The 14132-nt window shown below is 41.9% G+C and overlaps 1 protein-coding gene across 24 annotated transcripts in view; it reads left to right on the top strand.

Annotated features, from left to right (window-relative positions):
- TEX2 (testis expressed 2) overlaps positions 1–14132 on the top strand; it is a 115692-nt gene that overhangs the window by 25855 nt on the left and 75705 nt on the right. Inside the window, exon 1 of one of the 24 annotated variants that reach the window (XM_015120102.3) lies at positions 7751–7876. The exons of the other annotated variants lie outside the window; for them this stretch is intronic. The gene's annotated coding sequence lies outside the window, so the exon portion shown is untranslated. Of the gene's footprint in view, positions 1–7750; positions 7877–14132 lie in introns of those variants that run through there. 24 annotated transcript variants of the gene reach the window in all.

Below are 14132 nucleotides of genomic sequence, written 5' to 3'. Positions count from 1 at the left end.
CTTCATAGCAGCATGAGAACGGACTAATACACTGGTTTAAATTAGAATGCCAAAATTTAAAGAATTTTTATCTTGAATAGTAGATGGAATTAACTTTCTCTTGAAAGATATATTTTAAAAAGTTGAACTTACACAGATAGTTTTGAAATGGTCTTCTTTTATTTTTTATTTATTTATTTATTTATTTATTTATTTTGAGACAGAGTCTCGCACTGTCACCCAGGCTGGAGTGCAGTGGCACAATAATGGCTCACTGCACCCTCCGCCTCCAGGGTCAAGCGATTCTTCTGCCTCAGCCTCCTGAGTAGCTGGGATTACAGGCACCTGCCACCATTCCCAGCTAATTTTTGTGTTTTTCGAAGAGACAGAGTTTCACCATGTTGACCAGGCTGGTCTTGAACTCCTGACGTCATGATTCTCCCACCTCGGCCTCCCAAAGTGTTAGGATTACAGGCATGAACCACCGCGCCTGGCCGAAATTGTTTTATTATAGATGTTGCTTATGCAGTTTTATTAGAAATTCATGACTTCTAACAATGATGAAAATACTTCATCGTTCAACAAGTTCTTTTTCTGCTGGTTGTAGATTATTTGTAAGGAACTGTTAGTCTTCTATCTGGGTGGACATGTAATAGTTTCAGTTACTGAACTAGAACTTTAAACACCTTTCTGATACTGACACTGGGAGGTCACCAAGTATCTCAGAATAAAATGTCCCAAACTGAACCTACCATGTTCTCTGAAACCCAGCCCTTCTCAAATTCCCAGACTTGGTGAATGGGAGCCTGTCCTCGCAGTCTTGTAGCCCAAAGCCTAGGGTTTAAGAACACCTTCCCTACTCCCATATGCAGCCTATCAAGTTCCATGCATTTCATCTCCTAATCTGAAATCCCTTCATCCATCTCCACAGCTACACCCCTAGTCCTTGCTACCATTGTCTCTCACTTAAAATGTTGTTAGAGTCTAACTGACCTTCCTGAACCCCTTCTTGCCTCTTTCCAGTTTATTTTCCACACTACAGCCAGAATAAGCTTTTCAAAATACACATCTGGTCACCTTCATACCTGTCTCCAGACCACATACAATAAGCCTTCACTTGTTCCTCCTTGCCCTTAGGATAAAGACTAGATCTTCAATGTGGCCTTCAAGGCCCTGCACGACCCAGCCCTTGCCCCACTCCTGTCTCATACTGTGTGTGTCATACTCACTCCCCAGAAGCTGCTTCAGATTCCCCCACGAGGCTCTGCGCCTGCCTCAGGCCCTTGCTCTTACCTTTCTCTTTTCTGGAATGCCCACGCTGCCATTACTTAGCCAGCTCGACTCATCCTGGAGATGTCAGCCCAATGCCCACTTGCTCAAGGGTCCCTTCTGTGATTAATACTGAAAACAGATCAGGTTTCCCTGCTGGCTGTGATCTCTTGATGCCCTTCACATCACTTCCTAGTTCTTGCATTGATTATATGATTTTCTTGCTCCTCACCCCTCTCTAAGCTCCCTGAGGTCAATCTGAGTACTGCACTACTTTGCAAATTATAAGACAGGAAACAAGTCCGGAATATTCAATCATTGCCTCCACTCTCAGAGCTCAAATTCCATGTGTCCAACTATCAAGATTTGGCTTACGTTAAAATGTTTGTGCAAACAGAGCTTTAACAGTGAATAAATTGTCAGATTAAGGGAGCCATAGATCTGTAGCTAACTCCAAATGTTTGTGTGCATAATAAATTGAGGGAAAAATAAGAGTTTATCTTTAGGTGTTATTTTAAAATTAATTCCTGTATTGTAGTGTAATTGTTCTTCGGTATCTATAGATTAGTTCTAGGATCCCCCATGGATACCAAAATCGGAGAATGCTCAAGTCTCTTGCATAAAATGGTGTTGTATTTGCATATAACCTATGCACATCCTCCCATATACTTTATTTTTAAGTTAATTAATTTTTTGAGACAGGGTCTTGCTCTGTTGCTCAGCCTGGAGTGCAGTGTCAACCTGGGCTCAGGTGATCCTTCCCACTCAGCCTCCAAGTAGCTGGGACTATAGGCGTGAGCCACCACACCCAGCTAATTTTTAAAACTTTTTTAGAGACGGGGTCTCACCGTGTTGCTCAGGCTGGTCTCAAACTCCTGGAGTTTAAGCAATCCTCCTGCCTCAGCCTCCCAAAGTGCTGGGATTACACTGGGCCCAGCCCTCATATATACTTTAAATAATCTCTAGATTACCTGTAATATCTAATATGACGTAAATACTGTGTAAATAGCTGTTATACTGTGTATTGTTTTTAAAATTTGTATTTTTTTTAGTTGTTTTTTTTTTCCCTGAATATTTTTGATCTGTAATGAGTTGAATCTGTGGATGTGGAACCTGTGGGTATGGAGGGCTCAAAGCTGCACCTTGAGCCGTTTAGATTGCTATTTCAAGGAGGAGTTTGCATAGGGAGAAATCTGTGTAGCGGCTGCCTGAGGCGGCCAGTGTAAAGGGGAAGACAGAGTCATCAACAAAGTCCCCAGGTAACAGTGATGTGGATGAACATTTGCTACAGATGGAATTTCATAGGAAAGCTCATCTGATATAGCTTGTTTGTGTCTCGGTAAAGTCCTAGGCTAATGTAACCAACTTCCCTAAAGATGGAAATATGTTCCCATAGCACTCAAAAAGGGATGTGCAGAATTTGGGAGTTGTTACGATTTTATTACTTATAGTAGAACATTTACTTACATACAGCAATGAATTAGAGGAGCAGAATAGAATGGGTCGTACTCAGGGATGACCTAGGCCTGCTGGGTTTCTTTTTGCTATAAACTGTGGTTTACTATCTTGTAAGAAAGTCTTCACACTATGGAACATGTGTATCCCTAATGTTTTTTACCCCAAACAAGTTTCTTACCCCAAACAAGTTTTGAGGGGCCTATCACGGTAGACAAAAGTGCTTTATAGCCTGGTCTGTGAATTACCGTGATTTTTTAAAAGCACCTCTCAGTGCTTGCCTGAGTTGTCTTTAGACTCAAGGTCCCCCAGAATTGAGTTCCCCCCGGGTAGATAGGGTGAAGGTCTTTGTCTTTCCAGTAAGTACTGAGTGGACGGAACACTTTCTTGGAGCACAGAGCACCTGCAGAAAGCTTCTGTTGGCTCCAGATTGGTTTGGCAATGGAAATATCCACATGAGGCAGTGCTGCCCAGTGGTTAAGAGGATGGCCTTGGAGCCTGAGTCCTAGCTTTGCTAGTTAGTAGCTTTGTTACCTTGGTGAGTTGCCTAAACCGCTTTCTTTTTGTGTATTAAATGTGGAAATGATGATAGTACCTACCTGGCAGAATTGTGAGGCTTAGGTGGGATAGTGTTAGGATGTTGGTAAAGTGCTTAGCTAGAGGGCTGGCAGTTGATGGTTGTTCTCGTTGGTTCAGGGTCCCTCTGATACATCTTCACAGATCAGGACTGTGTTTGACTTGGATCTCTATGGCCCTTTTTTCCAAGAAGAATTCCTGCCGCTTTACTGAACTGGGTCATGCGCTGCCCAGTACCTAAAGGTGTTCTTTACCACAGGAATTAAAATGGCAATCATAATGTTTTTGGAGAAAAAAGAATACCTGTATTTTCTGAAGAAATAAATAACCATTATATCTTTGTATTTAAATCAAGTAACTGCCAAATCAATAGAATCTTTTGAGAACAAGTAGTAATATTTCTTGGTGTAATTTACTCCATCATAAAGATCCATGGGGAGAGAGCAGTGTGGTTAATTATGATGTTCCTGTGCTGCCACTGCCTAAATTGACAGTGTATGAAGTGCCGTCCCATTCATTCTTTCTCCCAACAAGCTGAGGGGTGGAGTTTTACCATCATGGTCCTCGTTCAACAGATCCAGACCCAGTGAGGCTGCTCCTGAGCTGGTGTTTTTTCCCATTAGCCTCAGCTGTCAGCTGCACCGTGGAGGATGATTTTGGATGTTGAGTTATCTGAGTGGTATTTAATGGGCTCCTAATTGCACATGGATGGCCACAAAGTTCTGCTCCTGTTTTGGCGTTTTGCTTTGGCAGACAGTGCTCTCTGAGACTCCCATAAGCTGGAAGAAAAAAACCCAACAACAAACTCAACACTAATCATCTGGAAAGGGCAGGATACTGCTGTTAGGCAGTTATTAGACCTGTGAACAGAAAAACATCAAGATCACAATTTTACAGCGTTTGTTTCTTTGAAATGTGAAATGGAACCCCAATACAGCCATCAGGTTTATGGCACCTCCAGAATTAGATTAGACAATTTGGTTCCATGCTGTGTACTTGTATTTCTGGTTATGAAATGCTCCTTGTGCTTATTTTCCCCAATCTGCTGAGAAACACTTTTTTCTTGTTCCTTTATGCATTCACGTTTCTTTTTGATTCCACTTGCCTTTCTTCCTTACCCCTCATTTCTGCCTTGTGCTCTGCTTTTGGCCTTTAGACAGCAATGGAACAGACCTTCAGGAATGGGCATCCATGGAGGCCCTGGCGGGGGCCAGCTCTATACCTAGGATCTGAGTTGGGGGGTTAGCACCAGGTCCCAGGAGGTAAGGCCACAACTCAAGGGCAAACAGTGCAGGCACATGCAGTGAAGATCGGGAGCAGGACACGGTCTGATTGTGCCCTGTGTCTGTGGAAGCAGCTGCCCATTTCTGATTCCTCATTTAAATATCTGAAGTAGTTGATTGACCTTGATAGAGACTTGCCCTTCTTTGATGTAGTTACATAGCAATAGCCTGTTAGAAAGCACTTGCCTCTAACATGGTGCCTTGTAAGGTAGGTGTAGACTATATTAACTAGTTATTGGTGCCAGGGAATAACTGATACTATATCTCCACCTGAGATCCTCGTGATTCCATTGTCTCTTTCTGCATATGCACTTGTTTTTTGTTGTTGTTGTTGTTGTTTTGAGATGGAGTCTCACTCTGTCACCCAGGCTGGAGTGCAGTGGTGCAATCTCTGCTCACTGCAACCTCCACCCTCCGAGTTCAAGCGATTCTCCTGCCTCAGCCTCCCAAGTAGCTGGGATTACAGGCACCTGCCACCGCGCCCGGCTAATTTTTGTATTTTTAGTAGAGATGGGATTTTACCATCTTGGCCAGGCTGGTCTTGAACTCCTGACCTCGTGATCCCCCTGCCTCGGCCTCCCAAAGTGCTAGGATTACAGGCGTGAGCCACCGCGCCCAGCCGCATGTATGTTTTTAAAGTAAATGTGATGCATTTCTAATGGTCCAAGTTGTTTTACACCAGTGAATCTCAGTTCCAGGATGGGCCCTAGGGCAGGGTGTCTGTGTGCGTTTGGGGGTGGGGGAGCTGTGGGTGTGGTTGTGCACATATAGGTTTATGATGACTGGGGAATTAAAAAAATGTCTTCCAATCCATCAGTTGTGAAACTCCTCAATCATGATAAGCCTGGAGATGGATGGGGTGGGCTGGGTCATTTGTGTGTTGAAGATGTTTCCTAGGATTTTCTGGTACACTAACCCTTCCCTCAATCCCAAATGCCTCTGCCCTTTTAGAACTGTGATTAAGAAGGTAATGATTAGGGATGATCACTTGTCTCACCAGCAGTCTGCTAGGTGGAGCTGACCTGGGCTCCTGTCATCTGCAAAGGAACCCATGGGAGCCAGGGGCCATTTTCAGCATTTGAAAAGGCTTAATAGAAACTATGCATTTACCCAGGATTAGAATACAAAAGCCACCCAAACCATCAAGTGTCCTTGCTTTTGTTTGGAATTGCAATTCTGTATGGAAGGTTTCATGCTGACTTAATGTTCTGATTGGCTGTGGGTGACATAATAGGAGTTTCTGACACAGGATTGGTCTAACTGTAGACACTGTTACTAGAGCTGGTACCAGGTCTCACTTTCCACTACCTTTAGAATGAGGTTGACCTTGAATGTGAGTGCCTTTGACGATCGAAATTAAGCCACTGATTGTTTCTTGCTTGTCAGCTATGCTTATTATCACACCTGTGGCAGTGACTTGATTTTTATAATGTCATTATGAACCCCTTATAAATATGGATTGTTGATTAAAATTTGGATGAGTAATGAAATGGAAGAATAATACACAGAATTAATCAGTTTACTGGTAAACAGTGTAAGAATGTTCAAAAACATGTGGCCAACATGGGGAGGGGACAGAAAAAAAGGAGGTTGATGAAACTACAGATCTTATCCACAGCTCTCATTTAAAAATGATCCTTTTAATCAGCTTTTCACTGAAATCTAACAACAATAACTCTTTCACCACGAAACACCAACTATTAATACTTAGTCTTTATAAGCCTCCTAGGATCCTATTGTGTTCATTTACCTAGGTGATGTACATCATCCTAAATTCTGCCTTTTCATTTTATATTACGATGTATATGTACAATACATATTTTTACATTGTCATTGTGTTTGTCATTCTTAATGGTCACAGCTGCCTGAACTAAACCTAAAGTCAGACAGTCAGGACAGTCTGGTGCTGGTGATTAGAGAAGGCTGGAAACAAGCTGTCTGTTTGATCCCAGATAACGTGCCGGTGAGTCCACAGGCCAAGTCGGCACAGATAAAAAGTTGTGCTCACATCTGCTGTGGATGCTGATAATAGTAACTTACATGTGTTAAGTGTTATGTCTTAATTCTCCCAGCAGCCCCTATGAGATAGGCACTATTGTCTGCATTATATGTGAGGAAAAAGAGGTCTTTTGCCGTAACTTGTCCAGGGTGACACACTGATAAGAGGCGGAACTGGAATCCAAAGCTGGGTCTGTTTAATTTCAGAGTTTGAGTTCTTAACCAGGTTTTCTATGCAATTGTGTTGCACCCCAGGACCTATTCAGTTCTCACCTCCCTTCAGAGATCTAACCACCTTCCACCTTAATAATGACAAATACATCTATTAATATGCATTAAAGTGACAGAAGCTTAATACTGAAACAAGATAGAGTGGATGCTGCCGGCGAACAGGAGCCCCAGAGACGGTCCTGTCCACATGGGGCTTTGTTAGTTTTCCTAGGGCAGAGTGGTGTGAAGGGCCAGCCTGCATTCAGTCTCTTCTTTGGTTCTGTCCTTTAGTCATCCTCAAAGTTTTTCAGACTTGAATGGGCACAACAGTGACCACACAGGGTCGCCTGAAGCACATATACGGTTCTTGGTGGGAGACTCAAGATTCTCAGTGAGGCTGAGAGGTGGTGCTTGGAGTGATGTTTGTACAGAGTGAGAACTAATGAAGCACTGGGATAGAGAGCCCCATGGAGTTCAGCCCCTCACAGCCAGAGCAGGAGCAGCCTCGGAGTCACCTTCTGTACTGCTTGGCAGTAGGTGGGGGAAGGATAGGGGCTGCTGAGGAGGACGGGTTGATGCCTGTCCTCTGTTGCCCGAGCACAGGCAGGTGTGGCTGATCTGCAGCTCATTCTCGTAGGTTGGAAACTCTCCACCTAATGGCCAGCAAACGTAAGGGATGTTTCTACAGCTGGGCTAAGCAAGACAAGTCTGGAAAGTCTAGAAGTATTTGTTAATGGGAGATGAGCTGTTTCAATACTATTTGAAAAATATTTTGACTTAATTGCCTTAGGCACATTAGTCAGCTGACATGCACTCTGGTTTCCTTTGCTTGACTTTAACAGTTGCCAAGAATTTCTCTTGTTACAAAAGAGAAAAGTAGGACTCTAAGTATGTTCTGTTCCATGGAAATTGAGTCATAGACTCATAGAATTTAGAGCCTTCTGGGAAATTCCTTGAAGACAATGGAGGAAGGTTCCCTCAGTTTACAGCAGAACCCCAGGCTCAGGGAGGTGAAGTGGGGAGCTCCTTCACTGTCATTTGAGGGCCATTTGAGGGCTGTGGTCCTCCGTGGAGCTCCTCCCTCTGCTGCCTCATGGCCTCACATGGTCTGTATTTTCAATGACTGATTAACTACTAACTGAACAATTGTCTGAATCCCAATCATCTTATCACTGTGCAATCCTTTCTTGACAGAGGTAGAGTTGAGTGGGAAATGTTCCCCCTCAGGGCCTATAGGCAAGTGGTTCTCCTCAGGGAACCATGGGGTGGCCAGCCCAGCCGGCCAGCTCAGGACCATGCCTGTGCCGGGATCTGGTATCTCTTAACCTTGCCAGTTTTGAACATGGCTCTGGGTTTCTTGCCTCTGTTCCTTTTCTTCTGCTCTCTCTTCCACTTAGAATGTACTCTCTACTTTGTCTTGGCAGGGCACCTCACACGGGGCCCCTGGGAAACCTTCCACCATGCCTTCTCTTATTTCTCCCATCAATTCCTATTTTCCTCAGTCCCATTCTTTCCCCTGCACACATGTGTGCACACATACATGCACATATACACGTGCACACATGCATGCACACATCTTAAACCTGGTTTTTAAAAAATTATCTTCTTTGGGCCTCAGATGCCTTACCTATAAATAAAATTCTGATGTAAGATTACACTTGGCAAATTTACTGCCCTATATCAAGGTTAAGTCTGCTGATGCCTGTGTGAAAAGTAGTTTTTGGCTGGGGGAAATGGCTAATTTTTTTGAGTTTGCAAAGAGTTTTCTCAAGTTTTGAAGAATTAATCTGAAATACCTTCCTCACATGGAGAAGCTGAATGGCCAGTGATCAACCTAGATGGAAGCTAGGTTGTCTAACTTACTAATATGATTTGAAAGGAATAAATTCAATGCTTTACAGTTTATTATAGCTAGAAAATACAGAGAAATGATTGTCCATATCAGTCAGTTTTTCCAAAGTTAAAATTTAGATCCTTGTATGGGAAACAGAGCAATATGTGTGTTATATACACTTTGGTCAGTGTTTTCTAAAAATATTTCAAAGACAAATGTTTTTATGCTGATGGAATGGGAAGGCTTCCTCAGGAAGCTATAAAACCCAGAATCCATAAAGAAAAAGATAGAGAGCTTCAACATCTCAAAATGTAAAACTTCGCATATTAAAAAAACACAAAAACCCATACTATTAAAAGGCAAGTCAGTGATGGAAGGAAATATCTGGAACACACACAATGGACAAAGTATTAACTATCCTTGATAAAGAAGTGAATAACAAAAGTCCTTGGGCAAGAAATATGAATGACCAGTTAACAGGAGAAGCAAATGAAGGAAAAGTATGAAGTGACTATCAAAGCATTGAGATATCTTTTCCCTTGAACCTTGACCAGGGTTCAAGACTGGTCATTCATTCTTGACTACAGGTGCCCACCACCATGCCCAGCCAACTTTTTGTATTTTTAGTAGAGACAGGGTTTCACCGTGTTAGCCAGGATAGTCTCGATCTCCTGACCTCCTGATCGTCCGCCTCAGCCTTCCAAAGTACTGAGATTACAGATGTTAGTCACCGCGCCCGGCCCATTATTATGTTTTATAAACCTCCACAGGCCTTGTATGGTTGTGCTGAACGCATAACCTGGTTTTCAATGAGTTATTGTGAATTGAATTTGATTTTGTTATTTGAACCGTCTAGCAATCTATAAAGCAAAATTCTACTTGTTGTATTGGTGCTTTCAAACCCTTTTCCTCTGGGATGTGGCACCCTTCCCAGAGTGGGCTTTCTTCATGGCAGGTAAAAGGTCTATGCGGTGGTGGAAGAGAGTGGACATGCTAGTTTCTTAGTCTAAACCCTGTGCTGTGTTGGTGGTGGTGCAGGACCCTGCTGGGTTGGAAGAGATGGTGAGTAGGGGCCTGGGAACCTAACAACTAATTGCAAAGGATTTCGAAGTTTCTTGCTGGTACTGAAGATAGAGTCTTGTCTTTTTCTTTTCTTTAAATGAAACTAAGGCTAGAGCTAGTTCATTATCTACAATGTAATATTGATTTTTGTTTGTGAGGTGGAGTATTAACAGATTAAAATGGCTGCTGGCAATTCTCAGCTGCTTCATTGAATTTAAATGAATCCAGGGATAGCTATTAAGATGTACTTGAGATTTGTAGGCTAAATCAGACCTTCCTGCCCTGGTTGGTTTTGACCAGATTCACTGTTTGCTCTGTGGCATCAAGGCAGAAAAATACAGAATCTTGTAGCCTTTTCCCTCCTTTTTACAAAACCAACTCCTATTAAAAAACGCACAGGTAAGAGGTATGAAGACATCCTCTGCAATAGAATGCAGCTTGCCTTTTTTACTCTGCCAGGAGCTGTTGGATTGAAACTGTTGACTGACATAGCCCAAGCTAGCAGATGGTACTCATACATCAGATGTCCAAATGCAAGCTTGTTCAGAGGCAGCAAATGCCTAACAGGCTGAATTTTACAAAGACAAAGAATGTTAATAATGACCTTGAAGGATTAGGGATGGTCTCGAGAAAGGAAGCACACTCCACACCAGGCTTGCCCCTTCAGATGCTGTGTTACCTGCCTTGGCCTCCTGGCCAACATGGTGAAACCCCATCTCTACTAAAAATAGAAAACATTAGCCAGGTGTTGTGGCAGGCGCTTGTAATCCCGGCTACTCTGGAGGCTGAGGCAGGAGAATCGCTTCAACCTGGGAACTGGAGTTTGCAGTGAGCCGAGATCGCGCCATTGCCCTCCAGCCTGGGCAATAAGAGTGAAACTCCATCTAAAAACAAAAAAAAGATGCTGTGTTACCATGCTCACTGTATCTGGAGGCTAATTCCATTTTCAATGAAATTTGCTTTCTTCCCTCCTTGCCTTACCTTGTCTCTCATTCCTTCCTCCAGTACTTCCTCTAATCTAGTATATGAATTAGAAGTAAATAATATTAATGGCCACACTACTATTTGGCCTAGTGTGTTTGCTATGAACAAACAGGTGTTGTTGATAATTGAGTGGCCTGGGAGGAACCATCTTCTCTTTTTATGGCTCTGATTCTAGGACCCAAGGATTGAATTGTTTCAAGGACAGATAGAGCTAGGAAGGGCAGTTATTAGTAGAAAATGAGACCAAAGAAAAAAAGTTTAAAAAAAAGCCAGATTTGGTGAGATGATTATTATCTTGGAAGTAATAAATACTAATATTGTATCTTGAAATGGCTCTTCATTTTTTATTATACAGTCTGATTTATTGTCGATTGGTTTTTCACGGCCTAATTAATGATGATGACCTTTTTGGGTGACTAGAAAGCAAATCAACTTCATTGCTGTTTTGTATGCTCACTCTGACTCCACTGATACAGAGCGCATTTGGCTCCCGTTTGAGGCCTTTGTTTTGTATGAGTTAAGTTAGAAGGCAGCTACTCATTTGTAAACTAGGTGGAACAGAATCCTACATAAATTCTGGAGAGAGAAGCCCTTATTAGAGGCTTTCTCAGTCTTAGTGGGAGAGATGACCTTCTTCATAGGGATAGCAACCTTAAGGGAGGATTCTGGCAGAGTCCTTAGGAAGGACCCATCAGCAGAAGAGTTTGAGACATCCTGCTTTCTGGAAACATACCTGATCAAGGCTAAGGTTTAGAGAGCATTTGGCTCTAAATAGCCTCCCCCCCACCAGCTTCCTCTTCCCCACCAAATGTATGGGAGCATAAATACATTTACATCTATTATCTTAGAACTTAACCACACTGTAGTATAAACTCTAAAGAACAATGTGAGGTTTTTGGATAGAATTGTTTTAGTTGGCATAAGTAGTTCGGAGTATTATTTCTTTGTAGTTTTAAAGAGTGAAATCTTTTAAAATTTTATTTATTTTTTAAAAAATAGTGGTGGGTCTCCTGTGTTGACCAGGCTGGTCTCAAACTCCTAGCCTTAAGCAGTCCTCCTATCTTGACCTCAATTTTTGCCTTTTTTTTTTTTTTTTTTTGAGTTGGAGTCTCGCTCTGTTGCCAGACTGGAGTGCAGTGGCGCGATCTCAGCTCACTGCAACCTATGACTCCCAGGTTCAAGCGATTCTCCTGCCTCAGCCTCCCGAGTAGCTGGGATTACAGGCCCCCACTACCACGCCCAGCTAATTTTTGTATTTTTAGTAGAGATGGGTTTCCCCATGTTGGCCAGGATGGTCTCAATCTCTTGACCTTGTGATCTGCCCACCTCAGCCTCCCAAAGTGCTAGGATTACAGGCGTGAGCTACTGCGCCCAGCCAGTTTTTGCTTTTTTGAATGTAACTAACCTGCACATATACTGGCCTTCAAATTTTATTTTTAATTATGGTAAAATGCATATAGCAAAATTTTACCATTTTAACCATTTATAAGTTCAGTAGTGTTAAGTATATTCACATTGCTGTACAACCAATCTCCAGAACTTTTTCATCTTACAAAACTGAAATTCTGTATCCATTAAAAAACATCTCCCCATTTCCTCCTCCACCAGCCCATGGTAATCTTCATTCCAGTTTCTGTTTCTATGAATTTGGCTACTTTAGATACCTCTTGTAAGTGGAATCATACAGTATTTGTCTTTATGTGACTAGTCAGCTTATTTCACTTAGCCTAATGTCCTCAAGGTTCATCCATGTAGTAGCATGTGACAGGATTTCCTTCCTTTTAAGGCTGAATAATACTCCCTTGTGTTTGTCCATTCATCTGTCAGTGGACACTTGGGTGGCTTCTACCTCTTGGCTATTGTCCAAAATGCCGCTGTGAACATGGGTGTGCAAATATCTTTTTGAGACCCTGCTTTCAATTCTTTTGGATATATAACAAACAACTTAACACCTTTAAATATACCCAGAAGTGGGATTGGAGGATTATATGGTAGTTCTATTTTTAACTTTTTGAGAAACTTCCATACCAGTTGTGCCATTTTACAGTCTTGTCAATAGTGCACAAATGCTCTAATCTCTGTACAACCTTGCCAACACTTCTTTTCTTCTTCTTTTTTAATTGTAGCCATCCTATTGGATGTGGGGTGATATCTCATTGTGGTTTTAATTGCATTTTCCTAATAACTAGTGATGTGGAGCATCTGTGCATGTGCTTGTTGGCCATTTGTATGTCTTTTTGGAGAATTGTCTCTTCAAGTCCTTTGCCCATTTATAAAAAAATGTAATTTAATTTTAAGTTCCAGGATACGTGTGCAGGACGTACCTATGTTAACAAACATAGATAAATGTGTGCCATGCTGGTTTGCCGCACCTGTCAACCTAGGTGTTAACCCCCACATGCATTAGCTATTTATCCTGATACTCTCTCCCTCTTCCTGCTCCCGTCCCCTGCCCCCTGACAGGCCCCAATATGTGTTATTCCTTTCTCTGTGTCCATGTGTTCTCATTGTTCAGGTCCTACTTATAAGTAAGAGCATGCGGTGTTTTGTTTTCTGTTCCTGTGTTTGCTGAGGATAATGGCTTCCAGCTCCATCTATGTCCCTGCAAAGGACATGATCTCATTTCCTTTTATGGCTGCATAGTATTCCGTGGTGTACATGTACCGCATTTTTTTAGTCCAGTCTATCATTGATGGGCATTTGGGTTGATTCTATGTCTTTGCTATTGTGAATAATGCTGCAGTGAACATTTGTGTGCATGTATCTTTATAAGAGAATGATTTATATTCCTTTGGGTATATACCTAGTAATGGCATTGCTGGGTCAACTGGTATTTCTGGTTCTAGGTCTTTGAGAAATTGCCACACTGTCTTCCACAATGGTTCAACTAATTTATATTCCCACCAACAGTGTATAAGTGTTCCTAGTTCTCCACAGTCTCACCAGCATCTGTTTTCTCTCGACTTTTTAATAACTGCCATCTGACTGGTGTGAGATGTATCTCATTGTGGTTTTGATTTGCATTTCTCTAATGATCAATGGTGTTTAGCTTTTTTCATCTGTTTCATAGTTTTTTGGCTGTATAAATGTCCTTTGAGAAGTGTCTCTTCATGTCCTTTGCCCATTTTTTAATTTTTTTTTTTTCTTGTACATTTGTCTAAGTTCCTTGTAGATTCTGGATATTAGACCTTTGTCAGATGGATAGATTACAAAAATTTTCTCCCATTCTGTAGGTTGCCTGTTCACTCTGATGATAGTTTCTTTTGCTGTGCAGAAGCTCTTTAGTTTAATTAGATTCCATTTGTCAGTTTTTGCTTTTGTTGCAATTGCTTTTGATGTTTTCATCATGAAATCTTTGTCTGTGCCTATGTCATGAATGGTATTGCCTAGATTTTCTTCTAGGGTTTTTATAGTTTTGGGGTTTTCCGTTTAAGTCTTTAATCCGTCTTGAGTTAGTTTTTGTATAAGGTGTCAAGTTGTTA

Source organism: Macaca mulatta, chromosome 16 (genome assembly GCF_049350105.2).
Source record: "Macaca mulatta isolate MMU2019108-1 chromosome 16, T2T-MMU8v2.0, whole genome shotgun sequence".
Classification (NCBI taxonomy): domain Eukaryota; kingdom Metazoa; phylum Chordata; class Mammalia; order Primates; family Cercopithecidae; genus Macaca; species Macaca mulatta.
The sequence above is the reverse complement of the archived record's forward strand: the minus strand, read 5'-3'. Positions and strand labels throughout refer to the sequence as shown.